The sequence below is a fragment of the Triticum urartu genome, chromosome 3A (assembly GCF_056163025.1).
Source record: "Triticum urartu cultivar PI428250 chromosome 3A, HENAU_Tu73, whole genome shotgun sequence".
Lineage (NCBI taxonomy): Eukaryota > Viridiplantae > Streptophyta > Magnoliopsida > Poales > Poaceae > Triticum > Triticum urartu.
Genome location: NC_141875.1, coordinates 197387832 through 197398741, shown reverse-complemented (window position 1 = coordinate 197398741; position 10910 = coordinate 197387832).

Here is a 10910-nt window from a genome sequence, read left to right as displayed (position 1 = left end):
CGTCCTGGTCACATAATCAGCGAGCCAGGCAATCAGCAGTCCAGCATCGGTTTTGAGAAGCTAGCCAGAGAAAAAACTTGACGTTGCGGTGCCCAGCTACGCCAGATGAGTTTCCAGAAGGGCGCGGTAGTCGAGCCAATGAACAGGGCGGTGTAGCAGGTACTGGCTATGTAAACTCCCTTCGAGGACCAACGCCAAGAGATTGTGTCTGGAGTGGTTGAGAGGGAAACCAGCCGCAGGCTGCGCTCAAGTTCCACATACTCGAGCGTTGCCAACGGGCCAAGGGTGTCGGCAATGTCCAAGATCCAACCCTGGTTGCGCAGGCCGTCGCTAACAAGGCGTGTGCGCTTCCTTCTACGTGGAACCATGGCCACGAGGGTGGGGGCAATTTCGGCAATGGACTGGCCATGGAGCCAGTGATTCGTCCAGAACCTACATGTATGGCCATCGCCAAGCAACCAGACCGTAGAGGCTCAGAAAATTTGCTGAACCTCGCGATCATACGGCAGGTGCAGTTGGCGCTAAGGGCGTGTCGGGTCTGTGGCCCGCAGCCAAAGCTAGCTCGTGCGCAGCGCGATGCCGATGCAGTGCGGGTCACACACGCCAAGGCCGCCCAGCTCGACAGGGCGACAGACCTTGGCCCAGCTGACAAGGCAGCAACCAGTGCACGCGTCCTTGCATCCTTGCCAGAGGAAATCGCGAATGATGCGTGTGGCTCTCTTCAGGATGGGTTTGGAGACAACCATTGAGGGAGTCCTGGATTAGGGGGTGTCCGGATGGCCGGACTATACCTTCAGCCGGACTCCTGGACTATGAAGATACAAGATTGAAGACTTCGTCCCGTGTCCGGAAGGGACTTTCCTTGGCGTGGAAGGCAAGCTTGGCGATATGGATATGCAGATCTCCTACCATTGTAACCGACTTTGTGTAACCCTAACCCTCTCCGATGTCTATATAAACCGGAGGGTTTTAGTCCGTAGGACAACATACACAACAACAATCATACCATAGGCTAGCTTCTAGGGTTTAGCCTCTTCGATCTCGTGGTAGATCTACTCTTGTACTACCCATATCATCAATATTAATCAAGTAGGACGTAGGGTTTTACCTCCATCGAGAGGGCCCGAACCTGGGTAAAACTTCATGTCCCTTGCCTCCTATTACCATCCGGCCTAGACGCATAGTTCGGGACCCCCTACCCGAGATCCGCCGGTTTTGACACCGACATTGGTGCTTTCATTGAGAGTTCCTCTGTGTCGTCGCCATCAGGAAGGATGCCTCGCCCCATCTTTAAATATGGCACCATTGCTAAGGGAGCTTTGGCTGTCGGCCAAACCCTCCGGCTAGGTGGTTTTCTTATGATAGCCTGTTCGGCTTCTGCACCGACGATGACCTCTCGAGCCATCGAAAACAATCTTCATGTCAGCTCGGAACTCGCCGAGCAGTTAGATCCAATGGAGCTCTCCTCCATAAACGAGCTCTTGGATCGCTTCGCCGCCCTAGGAGTCGCTATGGATTATGACCAGATTGCGCCTAAACCCGATCTGAGAGAGATTAACTCTCCCCAAGTCACCCATCACGTTGCCGTGGTAGAGGGACAGTGCGGCGACCCTTCATCTATCTTAAGGACTCGCTACGTCCGGATTCCTGATCCCTCCAAGCCGGATACCCGCGGAGGGGAGGATATCACTCAAGACCTGAACTTAGAGTCAGGCGACGGGCTGGATTCATTGGACAACATCCAGGAATCCAAATTTTCGAGTTCGGAAATTCCTCGGCCTCTGAGCCTCAGATGGGGTGAGGCTTCGGATTTAATTCCACCCACCCACCCCAACATAAGCGATCTATCCAAAATTAGGCAAGAGCCCGATGAAATAGTACATCATTACTTGGCCAGATTCCTCCTGGTTAAGAACAGGCTAAGGGACTGCCGTGAGGAAGACGCAATCTCAATCTTCTGCAATAATTGCACGGACAAGGGAATACTCAACGCCATAAGTCGCCGTGATATTACACACTTCGCTGACTTCGCATCCATTGTACGAAAGTACTGTGCGATGGAAAGCGCCTAGAAAACCGAAATCAAATTTTGGGACAATCCGGCCCTGAATACAAACCTAGTCTGAAATAAAAGGGTGCATCATCACCAGACACCCGGGTCAAGCACTAAAAAGCAAAAACCCTCTACACGTCATGGAACCATACTGGAAGGATGGCTTAATGGACCCTGTAAAATTCACAGTACAGAGGACGCCACACCAACTCACAGCCTTAGAGCATGTTGGATACTCCGGCAGGTGGCCAAAATTGGCGAAAATCTCCTAATTCCGGAAGCCACAGAAAGCCACCCCAGAGACACCAATACGGTATTAACGGTCTTCGAGACTTTCGCATCAAATAATATGTGAAAAAGGACACTCTGCAGCCTTGCCGAAGTCTACCAAGTAGCAACAATAAACCCATGGAGTGACACGGCTATTACCTTTAACGCCAGTGATGAACCTAAATTCTGAAAAGCCCGAGCACCTGCCGCATTGGTCCTCAGTCCAATAGTGGACGGCTTTCGTCTTACCAAGGTACTCATGGACGGCGGCGGCGGATTGAACCTCATTTATGAGGAAACCCTTCAAAAAATGGAAATAGACTGGAACCGCATTGAGCGAAGCAGCACCACCTTTAGAGGAATAATCCCCAGTCGGGAAGCGCGCTGTACAGGAAAAATCACACTAGATGTGGTGTTCGGCACGCCGGATAATTACAGGTCCGAAGAGATCACGTTCCATGTGGCTCCGTTCAGCAACGGTTATCACGCTCTGCTAGGATGGGAAGCGTTTACCATCTTCCAAGCAATACCCCATTACGGGTACATGAAGCTCAAGATGCCCGGGCCTAACGGGGTCATCACTCTCACTAGTGATCCGGACATAGCACTCCGCGTCGAAAACAAGACAGCCGCACTGGCCCTCGAGGCACTATCCGAAGCCCTAGGGGCTGAGGAACTGACTGCGCTGCGCTCTACGGTGAATAGGGACGATGTGGTACTCGACAAAAGATCCAAGTCCACCTCCTTTAAACCAGCGGACGAAATAGTCAAATTCCAAGTCCATCCAACGGACCCCAATAAAACAGCTTCCATCGAGGCACAGCTAAACCCTGATGTAGACGCCGCACTGCGAGAGTTCCTACGAGAGAATTGGGACATTTTCTCCTGGCACCCTTCAGACATGCCAGGAATCCCACGCAGGCTGGCCGAGCACAGCTTAAATATCTAAACAGGATTCAAACCTGTCAAACAGGCTCTTCGGCGTTTTTCCGAACCTAAGAGACAGGCCATGGGAGAGGAGCTAGCAAAGCTATTGGAGGCCGGATTCATCAGAGATATAAAACATCCGGACTGGCTAGAAAACCTGGTGATGGTACCAAAGAAGGACAAATCCTGGCGCCTGTGTGTTGATTTTAAAGACCTTAACAAGGCTTGCCCAAAGGATCCCTTCCCCCTCCCCCTCTTCGAACAAATTATCGACGCTACCGCAGGACACGATTCGTTGTGTTTCCTCGACGCATATTCCGGCTACCATCAAATCAAGATGGTAGAACCAGACCAAGCCGCAACGGCATTTATCACACCATACGGCCCATTCTGCTTCAACACGATGCCCTTCGGGCTCAAAAACGCCGGCGCAACATATCAACGCATGATTCAGACATGTCTGGCAAACCAGATCAGCAAAACAGTGGAGGCATATGTAGATGAAGTGGTCGTCAAAACAAGACACGTCGAATCTCTAGTAGACGACTTGAGGCTCACATTTGATAACCTCCGAACATACGACATCAAGATCAACCCGGAAAAATGCGTTTTCGGCGTTCCAGCCAGAAAGCTCTTGGGCTTCATTGTATCCGGTAGAGGAATTGAAGCAAATCTAGCCAAGATCCGAGCTCTGTCGCAACTGGATATCCCAAAGGACCTCAAACAAATACAAAAGTTAACCGGATGTGTGGCGGCCCTAAGCCGCTTTATTTCCCGCTTGGGAGAAAAGGCCCTACCCCTTTACCGCCTCCTTCGGCGCACCGAACACTTCGAATGGACGGATGCAGCCACGGCCGGACTCGACGAAATAAAAGCCATAGTGGCAACAAACCCAGTCCTGGCCGCGCCAAACATTGGCGAACCAATGCTATTATACATTGCAGCAACACATCAGGTTGTAAGCGCAGTGCTCGTTGTCGAACGAGAAGAGGACGGACACAAATTCCCCCTTCAAAAGCCGGTCTATTATGTGTCCACTATCATCACTCCCTGCAAATCACGGTACCCGCATTATCAAAAGATTGCGTACGCGGTATTCATGGCATCCCGGAAGCTACGACACTACTTTCAAGAGTGCTCAATAACAGTAGCCTTGGAAGTACCACTTAATGATATTATAAACAACCGTGACGCAACGGGCCGGATTGCAAAATGGGCCATTCAGCTCCTCCCGTTCGACATAACTTATAAGCCACGGCGGGCCATCAAGTCGCAAGTCTTGGCCGACTTCGTCACAGAATGGACGGAGGCCGAACTCCCTAAAGAGTACGGCACATATTCACATTGGATCATGCATTTCGACGGCTCCAAGATGTTGGCCGGACTGGGGGCTGGCGTCGTTCTGACATCCCCCACAGGAGACACAGTTCAATACGTACTCCATATTATGTACACGGACTCCAACAATGCAGCCGAATATGAGGCCCTTTTACATGGTCTCCGGATGGCAGTATCCATGGGCATTCAACGCCTAGAGGTGCGCGGGGACTCGAACCTCGCAATATCCCAAATAAATGGAGACTTCGATGCCAAGGATCCAAAAATGGCAGCTTACCGCAACGCCGTCCTAAAAATGTCAGCTCGGTTCGAGGGGCTTGAATTTCACCATATAGCCTGGGAAAATAATCAGGCGGCAGATGTCCTGGCACGCATCGGCGCAAAATGCAATGTAGTCCCCCCCCCAACATCTTTTTGGAAAGGCTGTTCAAGCCATCCGTAGTATGCGAAGGGGAGCCGAACAATAACAGCCCAGACCCAACCGCACTGCCCGACACCGAACATTCTGACACAATCGGAGGCTCTGCCAATGAAATAACACCTTCAGCCCACGTAATAATGGCCGTCATCGCCCCGTGGACAGAACCATTCCTCGCCTACCTTACTAGGCAGGAACTCCCCGAGGACCAAAACGAGGCACGATGCATAGTGCGGCGATCCAAAGCCTACAGAGTCCATGAGGGAGAGCTTTATAAGAAAAGCACTACCGGAGTCCTTCAAAGGTGCATCTCCGAAGAGGAGGGGCGGAACCTCCTGGCTGAAATTCATGCCGGACTCGGTGGTCATCACGCCACAGCTCAGTCCCTTGTAAGCAAGGCCTTCCGTACATGCTTTTATTGGCCGACGGCCCGGGCAGACGCTCAGGACTTAGTCCAACGATGCACCGGTTGCCAGCTCTTTGCAAACCAAAGCCATATGCCACCCACCACCCTCCAAACTATCCCCATTACTTGGCCCTTCACGATCTGGGGGCTTGACATGGTTGGACCCCTTAAAGGCGGAACCCACAAGCAAAAATACTTACTGGTCATGGTGGACAAGTTCACCAAATGGATAGAAGCCAAGCCTGTTAAGACGGCCGAATCCGGACCGGTGATAGACTTTATATCTGGGGTCGTACACCGTTACTGCGTCCCCCACAGCATCATCACTAATAACAGCACGAACTTCATGGCCGACGAGGTAAAACTCTGGTGCAAAAACATGGGCATCAAGCTTGATTATGCTTCCGTCTATCACCCACAAACTAACGGCCAGGTCGAACGTGCAAATGGTCTTATCATGAGCGGCATCAAACCCAGATTAGTGCGGTACCTCAAGGAATCTAACACGCACTGAGTAGAGGAGCTCGACTCCGTACTCTGGGGGCTGCGGACCATGCCGAATCGCACCATCGGATACACACCATTCTTTATGGTGTACGGTGCAGAGGCAGTTTTGCCTTGCGACATAATTCATGACTCACCTCGAGTGCGCATGTACGAAGAAAGAGAAGCCGAGCTCGATCGGCAGGACAGCTTGGACGCATTGGAGGAGGAGCGTGACGTGGCAAAAGCCCGTTCCGCATTCTATCAACAGCAGGCTCGAAGATACCAAAGCAGAGAAGTACAGGCCAAAAATTACAACATTGGCGAATTAGTTCTATGACTACCGGACAAGAAAAAGGACAAACTCAAGCCCAAGTGGGAAGGTCCCTTCATAATTGACCAAGTCCTGACTGGTGGAGCGTACCGCCTGCGGGATGCATCGGATAACCGACTCGAGCCGAACCCATGGAACGCAGCCCGTCTCCGAAGATTCTATGCCTAGCACTGGACTCTGTGTTCGTCTCCTTCCTGTGTCCATTTTTTATATATTTTCTGTCTTACCTTTCTCTTCTTCTCTCGCTCTCTCTCTCTCTTATAGCCTTTAAAGGCTCATAAAGTGATGCGCTATCCGCGCTCATTAAACCTGGGGGCTTCTTTAAACAGATGCTTATTCATACGGGCTTCAGGCCCAACACATGTGTCACACTTCCGCATGTACCTTTTATTCACCATTATATGCATCGATATGACTTAAGTTTTGGCCAAGCTGGGTTGCCTGGCTCCTGTGCTTACCCCTACGTTCCCGATTGTTCGGCTAGGTGGTAAAGGGAGCACCTCTGCGATTGTTACTGCCGGGTCAGCCGGACGTGTACCTCAGACTGGGTGAAGCCGAAAGCTAGCGTTCTTAAGGGAATATTCGGTCGGTGAACTAAAGATGATCTTTTTTAATTTTTATCTATACGCCCCCAGATGTTTTTCCTGCGTTTCTTTTCGCAGCATGGACATGCACCTTAGGGCATGCCTCCCAGGGAAAGGAACCCCTAACGGAACTATTCTCCCTGGAAGATGTTTCTTACTAACCATGTAATATAACATAACTAGTCGGGCACTTGTCTGTTCACGCACTAATGACCCCTACGCCTGGTCTCCATGCATTCCCTGGTTCCTATATAACCGCATGGGAATTCGGACACACTCTGGACCGTCAGGTCCCGAGGCTGAAGCGAAAAGGTCGGCCATGACAAATGATCTACAATCCGGCTAGAAGGCATTATAAATGTCAATTAAATTACATAGTCATTTTGACTGATTGTATTCCTCTTCAATACCATCTAACAAGCTGTCTAATTTACAGTCCTGCTGGGAATACTTTGCGGCCAACTCTACTTGGCCGTATACTAAGCTTACAGGGCCGACCTCAGCCATGTGGTTGGGGTCAGCCTTTGCGTATCGCGTCTTCACCATGGCCCAGGCCTCCCTAGCGCCTTAACGGCAGGCCGATATCTTCCACAATCAGAAGCGCCGCCGTGCTCCCTTTAGCTTCTCCGCAAGCTCTCCAAGACCTTTGGGCATGGAGACGGATGGCCACAGGGCCTGGGCGACGCCTTGCATCGCCTGCCGAACTCGATCGAGCAGTTGCGAGAGCTCAGGAAGAAGGTAACCCGTAGAACCGGGCATCTCCTCTGCAGGACGACTTGTTAGCACACCTACAGACATTGCTCTGTTAGTCGACTTCCACGCTGAACTTTCTTTCAAAGGTTCGTTCAAGAACTTACTAAATATGCCACGCCGAAGCCACTGATTCTCCTTCATGGAGTCTGACAGCTGGGCACGAACATCTTTCAGCTCGACGCCCAGCTTGGTGTTGGCATCTTGGAGATCGTTCTTCTCCTGCCTCACCTTTGTCAGCACCTTCTCACCAGCCTTTAGCTGGCGTAGGAGGTGTTGCCTTTCCGGATTCAATCCGGTGCCATCTGCAATTTCATTTTTCAGATTTGCACCCATGCCGTGCTTCACAAAATAATTATCTTTCGAAGTGTATATTACCAGAGGGGGTCTCCTTGGGCTCCCCTGCCGCGGCTAGTGCGGCCTCAAGTTGGGCTTTGCACTCTTCCAGCTCCTTGGACAGTAGGGAATTCTTTTCTATAAGAACCTGCATAACAAATGATCCTTAAATCAGTTATTCTAACTGTTTCAAGTCTCGGGGGCTACTGGTATATATATATAATTACCAAAAATTTCTTACCTGTATGTCTTTTACATATTGCTTCGTGGCTCTGACTAGACCATTTTGAGCGGCACGGAGGTATGCATCTCCCGAATTGAAGGCATCTAACGCCCCTTAGGAGAAACAAGCATCGCGAAGGATTGTCCGGCGACGCGTGGGGTTCATGGCACTCTCCACCTCAGAGTTGGTGGCAGACAACCCGTCCACATCCTCCGTCGGAGGAGCGTCTGTCGCGCGCCTTGCGCTCGCCTCCGCCTCCGGACCAGGCTTTGGAGCCTGGCTGGTGGAGGCGCGATTGGCAGCCTCTCCGGATATAGTCCGGCGAGGTCTCTTTGTCCTGAACAGAGCACGAGTGTCAATGTTCCTCGAAGGTATAACACCTGGGTTAAGGGGCGCACCATACCTTTGCGCTGACGCCTCAGTCCGGACTGCACTTCTTTTCTGCCCACGGGGCCCTGCGGCCCCTCGTTGGCTTGTCGCCGCAGGTTCGGCCTTCCGCCTCAAAAACATCCCCTGCAAAGTTCGGTTGTAATCAGGAAACTGAAAACATGAGAAGGCGGACACCTATTCAGGGTACTGGGACTTCAATCTCGGTTACCTAGGAGGCCGGGATTAGCCCTGGGTAATCGGCCGTAATGGACACCAAGGCGTTGTCCTTGCTCAATTGATGGAACACTCCATCAATCAGCTCCACAGATATGTCCGGATCCACTTGAGAGGCCGGGTCGAGGGACCGTCCTGGGTCCTCGGGTTGTGGAGGAGGGCTGCTTATTTCCTTGACAGCCCGACGCAGTTCCTGCGTTAAAGTCGTCAGACTGAATATTTAACAATGGGAATGCAAAATGGATGGGCCAGTAAATGCGATCGCTTACCCAGCTTGGGGGATTGTGCATAGAGAATCCACCCTGTGGGTTGACGCGCAGAAATTCCTCCTCTTCTCCCTTATACAAAGTGGACAAGATCTTTAGTAGAGCGGCAGCTGAATCTGGCCCCTTACGGCCGTAGCGGGTGGCGTCATCCTCCCCGTTGAAGTCCCACATGGGGTGGCTTCTATACTGAAGTGGTTGCACCCCCGCATAATGCATTCGGCCATAACCCCGATCATGGTTAGTCCGGAATGGGCTAACAATCTTATTCGGCCCATCAGGTAAATGATGTCCCTGTCACTTTCCCTCTAAGGGCTCCATGGACGCCAGCTAAGGCGCTTCTTTAAGGGAGCACTGTCGAATTAAGGGAGGCCGATCCAGACAGGATCCGGCAGCGGGACGTCTTCTATATAAAACCATTCCGAGGGCCAGTCTTTGGACGCCTTCTTTGGGGTTCCGGACAGATATCCGGTCCCGGCAATGCGCCACACTTCGGCTCCGCCCACTTGATACATTGACCCCTCCTTAGAGCGGGGCACAAGGCAGAATAACCTTTTCCATAGCCCGAAATGAGCCTCGATACCCAAAAACAGCTCGCAGAGGGCTACGAAGCCCGCGATATGCAATACGGAGGCAGGCGTGAGATTGTGTAGCTAGAGGCCATAGAACTCCAGGAGCCCCCGGAGAAATGGATGGATTGGAAATCCGAGCCCCTTATTAAATAAGGGACGAGGCACACCCTCTCTCATTTGGAGGGATTAGGGGCACTCTCCGCTTGCTCTCCGCCATTATAGATGGCAAGGCCGGCTTGAACCAGGACCATATAGGCCGGGGGAGAAATCCCTTGGTCTGGAGCGTCACTAGCTCGCTATGCGGGATGGAGCATCTCTCCCAATATCCAGGCTGAGGGCTGGAAGGGCGAGAGGAGGAGTCGCGACGGCTGGCCATGGTGGAATGGACCTTTGTCGGATGCGCTCTGATGAACACTCGCGAAGGGGGGAAGATGTGGTTTGGATCTAAATCCGCGTCCCCTTAAATAGGTCAGCTCATTTACGCGGCTAGGGGTGTGAATGTAAAAACACTCAGACTTTTCATATTCGTTTGACACGTGGGAAGCGACCATTATTGGGCGTAGAAGCCAAGGAGCGCAACATCTACAAGAAACCTGACTTTATTCAACAGGTACACGGAATTTGGAGGAGAACCCGCCTTGCAATGCCGAAGACAATCTGCGCGCCGGACTCATCGTCATTGAAGCATGGTTCGGAGGCTACTGAGGGAGTCCTGGATTAGGGGGTGTCCGGATGGCCGGACTATACCTTCAACCGGACTCCTGGACTATGAAGTTACAAGATTGAAGACTTTGTCCCGTGTCCAGAAGGGACTTCCCTTGGCGTGGAAGGCAAGCTTGGCGATACGGATATGCAGATCTCCTACCATTGTAACCGACTTTGTGTAACTCTAACCCTCTCCGATGTCTATATAAACCGGAGGGTTTTAGTCCGTAGGACAACATACACAACAACAATCATACCATAGGCTAGCTTCTAGGGTTTAGCCTCTTCGATCTCGTGGTAGATCTACTCTTGTACTACCCATATCATCAATATTAATCAAGCAGGACGTAGGGTTTTACCTCCATCGAGAGGGCCCGAACCTGGGTAAAACTTCGTGTCCCTTTCCTCCTGTTACCATCCGTCCTAGACGCACAGTTCGGGACCCCCTACCCGAGATCCGCCAGTTTTGACACCGACAACCATGGCCATAAGGACGTGGGCCGGCATCGCGGTGAGGACATGTCGCACGAGTGCAATCCGTCCACCTCGGTTGAGCAGCACGGCCTTCCAAATTGTGAGCTTGAGGGGGAGCTTGTCAAGTAGGGGAATCAAGTCGGAGGAGGAGGCCTTGCGCACGGACAGTGG